Below are 14,380 nucleotides of genomic sequence, written 5' to 3' on the forward strand. Positions count from 1 at the left end.
ATGGCCAGGAACATTTAACCAAGACAAAGGAGGGGAACAAAGGCAGAGAATTATGGCCAACCTTAGCCTTTCAGGAAAGTAAAATAGATTTCATTTGCTGGGTGTCTTTCCAGTTCCCCAAGATGTCAAGGGTACTTCCCTTATTTCTGCAAAACTCCTGCGGCCCTACCCAAAAGGCATCCCCAGTTTATGAGTGAGCCCAGAGGCCAATTTCCCCTCACAGGAATTATTCCATGGCAGGCTGAGGGCTGAGCAGCTGGGGCCGAGGCTTGTTTTTCCCTCTGTCGCTTGACAGCAATCTGCACGGCTGCCTCTGCCCGCAGAAGCCTGGGCAGGATTGTGTTTCTCAGCTGAATCTGCACACTGGTGACACATTGTCCAAGCTACGCCCTGGCCATGGCTTGCCAAGAGTTCTCTTCTCCCTTATGGAAACAAAGGTGAGCCCAGAGTGAGCCCCTGGGGGAGGCCGCTGTGCCTGGCACTGTGGAACATCCCCTGAGGGGGGAAGGCACACTGTGCCCTTGGAGGAGGCAGACACAGCCCCGTAGTGTCCGGAAGTGAAAGGGGAAGGGAAGCGGGGGAGGAAGTGCTGAGTGTGGTCTTTGCGGGGGGCCTTCTGCTTGTAGATTTCCCCAAGGAGCAGGCAGTAGACAGGGCCACAATGGCAGCATCGCCTGACCAGGAGAGAGGCCAGGGAGGACCTTGTGTGAACCCCAGCCCCTTCTGTTCACTCTCTTTGAACCTTAAGCAAGGAGACAAAGGGTTCCCTTCACTTCCTTCAATGGGGCATAAGGAGATGTGATCAGAGGACCCCAGGGCTGGCCTGGGTGTGTGACTCAGTGGTAGAGTACTGGCCTAGCATGGGCGAGGTCCTGGGTTCCACGTCAGGACCTCCCTATCCCATCCTGCACACCCCGCACGAGATCCTATCACAGCCTGGATCACATGGCTGTCTCGGTCGCTGGCCGCTGCCTCCCGGCACCCAACAGAGGGTCTGAAAGTTTGTCCTGCTGCCTATTTCTTGCCTATGTTTCTTTGGAGTTCATTTTTCCTTGCTTATCCCATGGGGCCAAAAAGCCGCATCTGCTAAGATCCTAGGAAATGAAATAAAATGACATCTAAAATATATACATAAAACTTCACACAGACACACCTTCCTGGAGTAACCTGACCATAGCTTTGGCCTCAGTGCGGTTCACAGCTTTTTGGAAAAGACAGCTGGCCCAGGAAGGGTTTCTCTCCTCTCTCACCTGCCCCACCCCAACCTGGCAGCTGCTGAGGCCCCAGGATGGGCCAGAGCTCCCTGGGCAGCTGCTCCCGGACAGGAACAGGGAGGTGACCATGGACAGAGTGCCCTCTGTGCAGGCCCCGGGCTGGGGCGCAGATTTTGAAACCCCAGCCTGCTGACCTTTCAGGCCTGGTGAGAAGCCTGCTTGTAGTTGGAGGCCTGGAATGGAGTGGCGAGAAATGACAGGACAGATATGGCTGTGCCATTTACTCTGGCCTTAACGACATTTCCCGTCCAGCTTTTCTTTTTCCTTCTTTTCAGCATCTCCCAAATGCATTTCTATGGTCACCACCAGAGGTCAAAGAGTAACAGCAGCAACGACATGCCCGGAGCTCCCACAGTGGATGTGCTGTCTGTACCCGCTCCTGCTGCACCGTCACCTTGCAGGCTCCTCCTGCTTTTCTGGGTCTTCCAGGCTGGACTCCTCTCCTCCAGTCCTTGGTGAAGCTCACTGATGTCCCTATGGCAGCATACTCTACCTCCTGCTTCATATTCACCACCGCCTGGCAAGCTGTGGGTACGCACGGTTGTATTCACCGGACAGTGTCTAGAACATAGGAACGGGGACTGGGACATCTAGGTCTGACCCAGAGGGAATGCTCAGGAAATGATGACAAACAGAAATGGATGAGACAACGGAAGTTCAGAGAGAGAAGCAACTTGTCCAAAGCCACAGAGCTAGAACACGGTGGAAGGAGGGTTTAGACCCCACTGTTTCTTACTGCTGGAGACTCTAGTATCTGAACTACCTCCCTCACTCCCTGTTCAGAGGTCCTTTTCCCTTCTCCCTTGCCCCTCACACCTCCACAAGGGATTCTTTGCCTTTGTTATCAATCACCGCCTATTAACCCACCCAGGTAACATCACTGGGGGAATCATGGGGGATCTGGGACCCCATCAGCCGTTGTAACTTGTGACAATTCTTAAGCAAAGGAGAAGATGACTCTGTCACCCATAAGCAGGGGCACAAGAGAGCCTCCTCCTGCTGGTTCCTTCCCAAACCCAGGAACCTTATGCATGAGCAAGCTGGCTCTACCTGTCCTTTAGATTTGGAATCTAGGTCATTCTCTGCCTCTCCTCCCTCCTCCTTTAAAAGTAGGATTTCTCCTAGGGTCTCAGAGGGGGGAGGACGTTAGGGGGAAATGTTTCAATGGAACCCACACCCTGCCTGCTGCTGTCAGGAGCGCTTCATTTTGAAGCCAATATAATTTATGAGATGCAAATGGATTTAGCATTTAAAAAGAAAAAAAATCTTGGAAAAGGAACAAAGTGCACTTCACACCCTATGCTGAGGCGTGTTTGGGGCTCCATTAATCATCTCAGACGAAAGAGATTTAATCTCAGGCTAGCTGGTCTGGAGAATGCCTGCATCTCTCACCAAGCCCAGGAGGCTGGCCTGGAGCAGCGGGCTCTGGTGGCAGGCCCGGCCTCTGTGCAGGCTCCAGGCCTCGGGTGCACAGCACTTGTGCTAAGCTCTAGTCTGAGTCACGCAGTAGATGAAATTACAGAGGTTGCTGCACATGATGAATCAGAAAGCAGGATGAAGCCAAATATTTGGACAAGCCTTACCCCGCGCGGAGCGGGATGAAGACTTAGCAGCCTGCCAGCAGCAAGCCCAGAAAGCGCTTCTGACAAAGCACCGCTGTGGTGCAGACTGCTGCTTGGGAGGGAATGAGCTTGGATCCACAAAGGCACCCTGCAGTCAGTCTCGTGGCCAGCACGGGAGCACCCAGGGCCCCGAGCTGTGATTCAGTCTAGCTCTTAAAAGAGGAGGTTGTCAGTGAGAAGCATGCGGGGTGGGGGGCGTGGGTGAGGGGAGGAGAGGGTTCGCTTTGAGCCCCGCCCCCCACGTCTGCCTTCTCTTTCTGGGAATCATCAAGGTGGGAGGCAGAATGTCCTGAAGAAGCAGAACCCATGCGGCCGTCATCCTACCACTACTGCTTGGACCCTGGTGGGAGACCCAGGCGTACATGGTGGCCACAAAGGGGGAAAGAAGCGAAGCTCAGTCCCCTGGTAAGACGTTACTTCTCCAGTGATTTCACCAGAGGACTAATTGCTACCCTTCTGAGCTTCAAAGCCCGAGTTTGTCAAAGATTCTAGAAACAATAAAACCAGTAATAACTACGCTACCTAAGTTTTGTCTGGAATTTTTTTTTAAAAAAATTCACTTTTGAAAGAGCCCAACATTCTTGGGTTTCAGTGACTCCCCCCCTCTGCAGGGAAGTTTCCAGGCACTAAAATAATCTATACTGTGGAAAACAGACGGATCTGTCCGAGCAATTGTTAACGCTGATAAATAGCAATAGTGGCTGACATAAGCTCGCACACTGACTATGTGCTAGGTCGGCCCCGGCTCAATGCTTCCCCTGAGAATGTCTTGACTAAACTCCATGAAATCCTCTGGGTGCTCTTACTTTCTCATTTTGCAAATGAATACATCATCTAGGAGAGTTATATAACTTTCTGGAGCCGCCAAGCTAACAAGGTGCACAGCCAGAATTTAAACCCGGGCAATCAGACACTCAGCTAATATTCTGCCTCCCAGCAGCTCTAGCGTGATACAAACCCATTAGCAAGATGGTTGTGGGAACAGATTCAAGCAAAGCCTGTTGTTTCCAGCAGTCAACAAGTGCTGAGGCCTGGATGACATCAGACTTGAGGGCTGCCTTCAGGAGCCTTGCCAGGCCTCTGCGCTTGGAGAAGGCTGTGGTCCTTGTTGATTAACCAGGGTCTAGCCCATCTAGGCCAGCCCTGCTTCCTCAGGGACAAGACTCGGTGAAAATCTTCCTACTCAAGTGCCTTCTGAAGCTACAGATCTGGCACTGGGGAGTAAAGAAGAGGCCACGTTTCAGAGTTTGCATACCTTGGCTCAGAACTTGGCTTTGACTTTCACCAGGTGTGAGAACATTCCTGTTCTTTTTGTTGTATAACCACCCCAAATTTGGTGCCATAAAACACCTATTTCTAACTCTGATGTTCACAGATTCCGTGGGTACAGAATTTAGATGGGGTACAGAGAATTTACTTGCCTCATGTCCACGAATGTTCAAGATGTGGGTTGGGAGTGACTCAGTGGCTGGTGGCTGGGATTATTTGAAGGCATCTTAGTTCACTGTCTGGCACTTGATGCTGGCTCTCAGCTGGGACTTCAACTGAGGGTACCATGTATACATGACCTCCCCGTGTAGCCTGGGCTTCCTCACAGCATGGAGGTCTTAGGTAGTCAGATTTTTGCGTAACAACTGTGTTTGTTATTGTCTCACTGTTCTTGAGGCAAGAAATCTAAGATCAAGCTGTTGGCAGGATTGGTCCCATCTGTTTTAGGGCTTTCTCCTTAATTTGTCATATCAGTTTTCTTCCTGTGTCTTCTGTGTCCAAACTTCCTGCATTCAAATTTTTATTTTTATAAGGATACCAGTCATATTGGATTAAGGCCCACCCTAATAACCTCATGCTAGCTTGATTACCTTTGTAAATATCCTCTGTCCAAGTAATGTCACACTCTATGGTATTGAGGGTTAGTATTCCAATGTAGAAACTTTGGACCATCACACAACTCAACCCCTAACAACAACCCAGGGCTCCAAATGTAGTTGTCTTGTGAAGAACAGGCGCAAGTCACATGGTCTTAGCTGAGAAGATTTGAATTAGGCTGCCTTCCACTTAGCTGCAAGCAGGTGACTAAGATCAGGCTAGATGTAAGGGAAGGGTTCCAGAGATCCTATCTATTGTTGGGGGAAGGTCAAAGAATTAGTAGACTTTTTTTCTACCATAGGTACTATTATTATTCTCCTTTTATAGGCAGAGACAGCAAATCTCAGACTAGTTAGGTAAATTTCCCAGGGCCCAACTGTTCATGAAGAGCAGAGCAAATGTTGGATCTCACTGTGGATATGTTTTAAAACCTCTCCAAAGACCTTATGCAAGTTACTTAACCTTTGCCAGCCTTGCTTGCCTCATCCAGGGAACCATGGTAATGACATCTAATTTTAAGTATTGAATGAGGTAAGTTATATAAAAATGCCTGACATGTCAGAGGAACTCCATCAATGGTAGCATGTAAGGTAGCTTTCCATTACTATAACACACCTGAGACAATCTGCTTAAAAAGAGGAAAAGTTTATTTTGACTCATGATTTTGGAGCATTCAGTCCATCACTGGCCACCGTTATTGTTTTGGGGCCTGTGATGAGGCAGTGCAGAAAAGCTGCTTACCTCATGGTGGCTGGAAAGCCAAAAGAGAGAAAGAGGAAGGAACAGGGTCCCAGATCCCCTTCAAGGGCACACCCCATGTGTCCAGAAGACTTTCCACCAGGCCTGACATCTTAGCAGTTCCACTCCTTTTTATTAGTGCCACCAGCTGAAGCCCAAGCTCCTAATATACAGGTCTTTAGGGGACATTTGTCCAAACTATAGCAAATAGTTCCTCTATTCTTTTGTCTTCTCCTCCTCTTCCTACTCATCCTTATTATCATCATTAATTTTAGAGGTAGAGGTAATGGTAAGAAGAGATTTGGTACGTAGGGAGGAAGTAGCAGAGATGTCATTCAGATCCCTGGATCTTAATTCGAGCAGCGGTTGCTCACAAGTGCTACTGTCTGATGCACATGTATGATGTATCTGGCACAGTTCCGAGCACTTTCATCTTTGATCCCATCTACTGTCCACACTATCCAACAAGGCACAGAACTCAGATTTGACCCCATGAGCCACGGCTAGCCTACCTCTGACCTAAAAAATCTATAAGATTTTGTCCAGCTGCAATAATACATAACCCATAATAATGCCAAAGACACAAATGCCATGGCCCATGGTCTCATATGTGTAAAAATTCCACTTCACTTGTTTTTCTGTCCAAACCTACTTCCTATCTTTAGCTCCCATTTTCCCCTGATGAGAAAAAAGTCACTTCTATGAAAACCTACATGAATTCAATAAGCCTTTGATTTAGATTAACACTCACTGAAATGTAGGGTTTTCTCCTTAAGGTGACATCTTAGTTCCATGCACGACTTATGGATCATTGTGTCCTGGACATAGTTCATGATGGTGGCAGAGATAACAATAGGTTATTTCCCCAAGTCTCAGCCCACTTTCCTCTTCCTAGGGATGTGGAAGACTACATTTCCCGCCTCCTCTGTAGATTGGTTAGGGTCATGATTAGTTCCTGCCAAGCGGCTGTAGAGCAAGATAATGTGCCATTTCCTTGCTAAGGCAGCAAGAAGGCCTCTGTGTGACCTTCCAGTCCTCTCTTCTTCTACTGACTTTTTCACTCTAAAAGTCAAATCTGAAATGAAGCAAATGAGTCATTGCTTGGAAAGTAGCTACTTAAAAGACCCTCCAGACATGCAATGGATGAAACCACAATAAAAGACAAATAAACTACTGAGTGTGGGGGTTTGTGTGTTACTACAGCAGAACCTATCCTATCCTGACTATAACAAGAGTCAACCTGTGTCAGCTGCCAGTGAGATTCACAGTGTTAGGCACTAACTATCAACACTGATCCCCCCAGGCGTGTGCTTAAACAATCAGCACTTCCTTGTGTTGGTGTCCATACAACTGGACATATTCTCATGTGCTTCCATTTTGCACAGCCTACCAAGCCACTGATTACTTTGTCCTCTTGCTATGTGAAAGTTGGCCACCAGCTTGGGCCACTCACTTTTTATGCTCTGTGAAGTACTATGTCCATCTCAGGGAAATAGGTACCTTGGTTCCTCTCGCAAATCTGCGGAGACTCAGTCTAGGCTTTTCCACTCTGATGCCATCGCTCCTGTTTCTCAGTTGCTTTCCTACCAAGAACAGTGTGCAAAGTTCTCCCACCTTTAGATTTCTCCAAACTCATCTAGAGGTTTCTTTATTTTCTCTTGGTCCTGTGCCAGCTTGGTAAGACATGGAGAATCACAGACTTCTCCCGGCCACCTCCTTCTCCCTCTGCCTTGGCAACATAGATCCGGTCCACACAGCATGTTGCCTATTTTTTTTCCTGTCCTTTTCCCATTCTACTACTGTATTTGGTAAACAAACTTTAGGTTCAAAACTGCTATTTGGAGTTCTGCAGGTATTCTTTTTTTATTTTAAAGGAAAAAACCCAATAAAAACAATGGTACAAAATTTCAAAACAAGGTAGTAGGAGAGCAACAATGGCTAGTACATTGCATGCTGTTATCTTCAAAGTACTTGCTCATATTTCAAGATATAGGCATGCAAAACTGATCAAACAATAGAGGCATAAACATTTCTTTTCAATGAACTAATAGCATTTAGTAGTATAACTATCTTGTGTATATTTATATATATATCATTTCCCTTTCCTTTCCTTCTTTAGTTTTTCTTTGAAACTCAGTGAATCCTTTCTCTCTCAAAGCCTTGCCCTTGCATATCAAAAACCTTGCTTTGCAAGATTATTTTCTCTCCTATAAGTTTAAAAAGTCAATTTTGAAATTCAATAGTCAAGAACTGGATTCCTTGCTCTTTGTATATTCTCTGCATCCTCTCTTCCCCAGGAAAGAAAGATGTCTGGAAGAATGGGGATGATAAGGAAAGGTTGAGAAGGATGGACAGAGGATACTGAACGTCTCTCTCTGAATATACTTATGTAACATAATAAGAAACATGTGCATTGTGCCAAGCTATTTTACCCCACTTCCAGCTCACCACAGCCCTGGCATATACAAATTACAGGTGGAGAAACAAGCCCGGGAGGCACACATTGGATCAAGGATCAACATGTGGTCTTCTTACTGGGTGTTTTTCAACACAGCTAGAAAAACCAGGCCTCACAGAAAGAAACCAAAGCCAACTGCACGGAGCCAGTGCAAGCTGGGGCAAGTTCCAAGAGTGTGACAAAACCTCACGCATCCTCCAGAACAGTGTCTGTGGACAACCACTGACACATGACTCAAAGAGAAGGAAAAGAAATCACTCTAGTCTGTGCTGGAGACCCTGGTTCTAGAACAGGGTCTGGCCCACAATAAGGGCTCCAGTGATATTTGTCAAATCAGTGAATAGAAGGATCTTCTCTCGAGGACCTCATCATTTGGGTGAGAAAATCAATTTCACTAAAAGAAAGAAAAGAAAGGAAGAAAGGAAGAAAGGAAGAAAGGAAAGAAAGAAAGAAAGAAAGAAAGAAAGAAAGAAAGAAAGAAAGAAAGAAAGAAAGAAAGAAAGAGAGAGAGAGAAAGAAAGAAAACAAGGGGAACAGATGAAGGTATAAAGCAGGCAAAAGGAACTAAGAAATATGGATTCGGTGATGAAAAAAACAGTCCATGGTTAAGGTACGTTGATGTCGTAAGTGTCTCACAACTGTGTCACATGTCTAAGGTTCCACAAGGTTTTTTCTTTTTTTTTTTTTTTTTTTTTTTCCACAAGGTTTTTTCTATATGGCATTAGAGACATTATGATGCCCCTGGAGCTCCATTTTCTGTTACTGGCTTGTATGAGACCTTCCCTTAAGGGGAGACTCATCTTGTTGAAAACAAATGTTTTTGAAGGAAATTACATTAAGGAGAGAGGCTAAAGGGTGTGCTCAGGTCACCATCTTCTGATGGCTAGCTCAGAAATGGGGCTGGAAGTTTCCCGAAGGAAACCCTCAGAGAGGAAAGGCCAGACCATGACAGAGATGGGATGGGGCCTGTCAGAGGTAGAACCCCATAGTGGGGCAAGAAAGCAGGCATTTTGGAGAATAAGCTTTTTTTTTCTAGGAAAAAATATTGTTCCTTGTGTTATATGCCTTCACCAAGCACCACTGAATCCTCAATGAGTTAGAAATATGCAAAAGTGAAGGATGAGGAGTTGACATAGTCACATGAAGCAACCTCCCCTTTCTCCCTCACCCTCCCTCCCTCCCATCAGCCTGAAGGTACTTAGTACTTAGCCATAGCACTTAGTAACTGGAACATGCCCATATTGAATACCTATCGGAACTGAAGGTGCAGTGGGGTGGAGGGGTGCAGTGGGGTGGAGTAGAGCAGGGAAACGAGTCAGGTGTTCGAGGGTTGGGGATCAAACACTAGCTCACTCTATAGTGTTTAAGCCAGCCCAGGCCATCCAGCGCATGTAGGCTGCCATTTTCCCAGGTGGCAGACCTGTGGTGGTGGCACGGACTGCTGCACTCCTCACAGAGTTCGGACACTCACTCAGTCCTCAACGCTGCTCTCCCAATAGCCCCTCCCAGTGGAATGGCGTCAAACCAATCTGCCGTCCTGGACCTGAGCCACAAGGCCATCGACAAGCACCCAGGAGCTGGATGTGGCCTGCAGATAGGGCGTTTTGTTCTCCATTTTCCTTACAGAAGGTTTTGAAAAAGTTTGAATTAGCAAATGATATTTTTAAATTTGGAATTTCACATAAATATCCAGATTTCTGGCTTCTCTTGAAACACTGGCATGTCTCACACTCTGAGCTCTCTTTCCTGCATGGTAACAGTCGGTCACCCGCAGTTGAGGGGCAGCTTCTCAGTCGCAGCCAGCTGAGCATGGACAAGAGAGCTGGCCAAAGCCAGCCAGAGCTCTAGTCCCACCTCTGCCTCTCATGTGTCACGTGACTTCAGACAGCTGCTCTCTCTTCACGGGGCATTAGCTTTCTCACCTATAAATGGGGATATCGTAGCACTTACTTCATGAGGGGGCTGTGAAAGTTAAATGAACTAGAACGGAACCTCACACGCAAGAATCATTAAAATATGTTGAGTTACCATTGTTTGAAGTTTCCATAGACACCCAAGAGCCTATCTGAAATGGTACCATAATTCCTGGCTCACTGATAAGGAAGCGAGGTATGGGAGGGCACCCTGGGGCCCTTGCTGGTAAGGGTCTCTGCGGCCCACCGCAGGCCTTAGAAGCAGACCTCTGTGAGTATTCACAACCCTCAGTCACACAAGTGATGCGAGGGTATAGATTTGTTCTCACTGCTTTAAAAGGTGAAGCTATTTAGAGTAGCAGTGCTGGCTGAAATGCATACTCAAAGTAATAGTAAAAGGGGACCAGAGCTTCTCTAATGACATACTTGATGGAATGAAGATTTTAAAAAACAGACCCCCCCAAAAGCAGAAGTAAACAAACAAGGCCCCCAATACCAAGGGGTGAAACTTGAAAGGCAAATGTTACCCATCTCTCACCCTCCTCCTTAGCTACCTTGGTAGTTTTGCCGCCATCTGAGTAAAAAGGCTCACACTGTTCATGCTAGACACGTTGCTGGCCTCACTGAAACACCCTACAATGGACCACCCATTGTCTAGGCATTTCAGTGCCTGTGGGTGCTGCCTCTAAGTGCTCCATGCACTCCTGGGAAGAGCATTTCTGGGGACTCACAGTGCATGAGTTGGACCTGATACCACATGTTAGGCTGTTGGTGAGGATGTTTGTAGCGTGGGAACATGGATGAGGTGGTAGTGGGTGCCATGTTGAGCAGGGAGGCCAGATGGATGTGAGGGTTCTGAAGAAAGGGGTGCACTGGAGAAAGAAGCAAACCTACCCGTGACAACATGAGTGTCATCTCTCCCTTGGAGAACATGTTCTGTAGGCTCCAAGTCTCAGTCATGAGTAGGTAGGGGAAGCTGGGACCCAAGAGGTAAGAGGTGGTAGTGAAGTCAACATACACGATAAAAAGGAGAAGGAGTGAATGGGACGGTAAGGAAGGCCTGGGGAAGGTGAGGCGCCATTTTGGCCTGACCATTTCAGGGATAGGAGGGATGAGGTAAGGAGACAGAAGTGCCACAGAGACTGAGAGTATTGTTGTGTCTAAAATCTCTGGGGGAAATGTGAGGAGAGTGTAGGATTTGTTTTTGACTTAGTTTTTGATTGTGGAGTTAAACTTCTCTGAGTTGTATCCCACTCTACAGCTTCTACAGGACAACGGGGGGGCTGGGGCAGAAGTAGGGGAGGCACTCCAAAAGGAAGAGGTTTGTTCAGCAAAGTCAGATGAGATAGGGGTTCTCAAAATAACCAGCCCTGTCTTCAAAGCTCAGAGATGGTAAAGGGGAGAAATGTTGGAAAAATGAACGTCAGTTCTACAGATTCACTGAACCTTCAAATCCACGGCACCATCCCTGGCAATGCCAGGGATGCAGGTATGCAACCATGTCCCAAAGGGCTGGCTGCATGGATGAACAGCTCTGCAGTCACCTGGGCACCAACAGACCCCGCTCTGTCCGCTGTCCTCTGTATTTCATGACAGAAGGAATGGGCCATGTCCAAATGTTTTTCCTGGAACAGGAGAGAGAGGTCCATAGGTGCAGAAGGGGGTTACAAGTGGTCTGAGCAGCCTAGAGCTGAGTGGCTCACCCAGGCACTGGGCCAGGCTCCTGGCAGTGATTACAGCCTGTGTGTGTGAACACTGCCCGGGGAGAAATCCAAAACAGCGTTCTCCATGAAGCTGCTGCTCCTGCGTGCAGGCCGCACCCATCTCTGAGCCAAACAGTTTCAGGAGCCAAGGAACACTTGCTGGCCTTGAACCCCACAGAGGATAGAAAGGAATCTCCTGGGCCAGGGTATTTGTCCTGGGTATAAAATTTACAGTTCAGACTCAGATGCACAGAAATATAACCTTTAATTTCTCCCACTGAACTCAATTTGTGGAAGAGTCTTATTTCTACTCAGTAGAGGGAAAAAAAGAAACCTTGTAAACCCAGGAGGATGGGGTCACAATGAAGTTACAAATTTGTCCATTTGGGGGAATTTGGATACTTTGGAGGAATGCTTAGTGCTTCTTGTGGCACAAGGGAGGGAGTATGGCAATGTCCAGGTACTGCCTTGTGCAAGCGGCCAGGCGCTTTGGCTGTCGTACCGGCCACCGTTTGCTAGGATGCAAGGTGAGCACCTCGGCACTCTGTTATCCCCTGACCTGCTGGGGACCCTTCCAATGCCTTCTGCAGTGACAGGGGTGCAGAGGCCATTCATTTGAGCCTTAAACCTTTTACTCCATCTCTCTCTTTATATTCTTCCTCCAGTCCAGGAAATGGGATGTATCACATTCCAGCGTAGCAGGCAGTTGCCCTCTATTACACCCTGCTCTGTCCCCATTCTACAGCTGAAAAACAAAACTTTCTATTCTTGAGGTTCCTAGAGCCATTAAACTCGTAGAGACAGAAAATGGAATGTGATTTGGGAGGGGAGTGGGAGTTAGTTTTTAATGGGTACAGAGATTCAGTTTGGGAAATGAAAAAGCTCCGGAGACAGATGGCGGTGATGGTTACAAAACAATGTAATGTACTTAATGCCACTGAATTCTACACTAAAAAAATTGGTGAAAATGGAAAATCTCATGTTATATGCACTTTACCACAATGAAACAAAAACAAAACTCCATATAAAATTTCTTTGCTTGGTTCTCGATAGGAAAGGGGAGCTTTTATTTATTTTTTATTTTTTTAGAGATTACTTGGTTTTTATTCACAGCCATAAACTTAACTCTGCAATCCAGTGACATTTGGAGGGGATCAAGGAAAATATAGGACCCAAAGAAGAGCAGTAAAAGCAGAGGTGATGGGGCGTTTTGAGCAGGTGGGGCACAAAGGACTCTCCTGAGCTACAGGAATGGTCTGGTGGAGGCGATACACAGAAGTCACATGCGTTAGAGCTGTCCGCAGTCGGTGATAGTGATCTTCTTGCTGGAGTTCCTGGCCCTGAAGCGCTCATGGCCCCCACGTGTTCGTGCCCTCTTTCACCTTCCCCAAGACCACGTGCTTGCCATCCAGCCACTCGGTCTTGGCCACACAGATGAAAAACCGGGAACTGTCTGTGTTTGGCCCAGGATTTGCCATGGACAAGATGCCAGGACCTGTGTGCTTCAAGATGAAGTCCTCGTCATCGAATTTCTCGCCACAGATGGACGTGCCCCCAGTGCCATTGTGGCGTGTGAAGTCACCACCCTGCCACACAAATCCTGGAATAATTCTGTGAAAGCAGGAACCCTTATAACCAATTCCTTTCTCTGCAGTACTCAGAGCACAAAAGTTTTCTGCTGTCTTTGGAACCTGGTCTGTATACAGCTCGAAGGAGACGCGGCCTAACAGCTCACCATCGGTGGCGATGGTGAAGAACATGGTGGGGTTGACCGTGGTTGGCAGCCAACAACTAAAGGGGAGGATAGCAGCGTCTGCAAAGCCAAGGGAAGCTTTTAGGATTTAGAAGACTTTTCTCTCTGAAGTCCCTGACAGAATGGAAAAACTTGTCCCTGAAATGGATTTCAGTAGCTTATCCTGGATTTCACGAAAAAAAATGTTATCACTTTCTCTTTTTAATTCAGCTATAATAATCTTAATCTTTCCTTCGCTAAAGTAGATCACTGACAAGGAAGTGTGAATAAAGAAAATCTTTTTAATTAGTTTTAGGTTTATCTGCAGTGACACCTCAGTTCACAAACTTATTGTAATTCTTTCCACGTTTTTGGTCACAAACCAAATTGGACAAGAATGGAATCAAATTTCCCCCTAAGGTCAACCTTGAACGTCACCTTTGAATTGTGGAAAGAATTAAGTTTATGAACCAAGGTATCACTGTATTTTCAACAAGTATGCTTTAGAAGTGCTGGGGTTTGTCAACAGATTTGAGTTTCATCTGTCTCTTAAGATTAGCGTGCGGGTGGTCCTTAGCTGATGGCATCCCCAAACTTAAGAATGCAGAGAGAGGTAAGGAGTCTGCGACCAAGGCGGGAGCTAACTATTTAATCATGCAAGTATGGCACCTCACTCTTCATTCCATTCAGCTCTGAAAGAGGACATTGCACAGTTTACTGGTTTGTCAGTAGTGTATCGGTTTCCTTCTGCTGCTTCAACAAATTACCATCGATGGCTTAAAAGAACATAAATTTATTCTCTTATGGTTCTAGAGGTCAACATTCTGAGATGGGTCTCACTGGGCTAAACGCCAGGTGCCAGCAGAACTCTATTCCCTCTGAAGGCTCTGGGGAGAATTTCCTCCCTGCTTGTTCAAGTTTCTAGAAGCCATCCGAATTCTCTGGCATGGTTCCTTCCCGGCAGGTGCACCACTCTGCCATCTGCCTCCCTCGTCTCCTCTCCTTTGCTGACTTTGGCTCTCCTGCCTCGCTCTCAAATAGAGCCCTGGATGCTCCAGGACAATCTCTGTCCCT

The 14,380-nt window shown here is 47.0% G+C and overlaps 1 long non-coding RNA gene and 1 pseudogene across 1 annotated transcript; one reads left to right on the forward strand and one right to left on the reverse strand.

Annotated features, from left to right (window-relative positions):
- Positions 1–235: 235 nt before the first annotated feature.
- Positions 236–3,407, forward strand: LOC106148129. The gene is made up of 3 exons (XR_001233295.1): positions 236–437; positions 1,550–1,805; positions 3,169–3,407. It is a non-coding gene; the product is annotated as an uncharacterized LOC106148129 (long non-coding RNA).
- A 9,516-nt stretch (positions 3,408–12,923) lies between these two features.
- On the reverse strand, positions 12,924–13,334 carry LOC102004812 (annotated as a pseudogene).
- Between the last annotated feature and the right edge of the window lie 1,046 nt (positions 13,335–14,380).

Source organism: Chinchilla lanigera, unplaced genomic scaffold, assembly GCF_000276665.1.
Source record: "Chinchilla lanigera isolate Chin_1 unplaced genomic scaffold, ChiLan1.0 scaffold00015, whole genome shotgun sequence".
Lineage (NCBI taxonomy): Eukaryota > Metazoa > Chordata > Mammalia > Rodentia > Chinchillidae > Chinchilla > Chinchilla lanigera.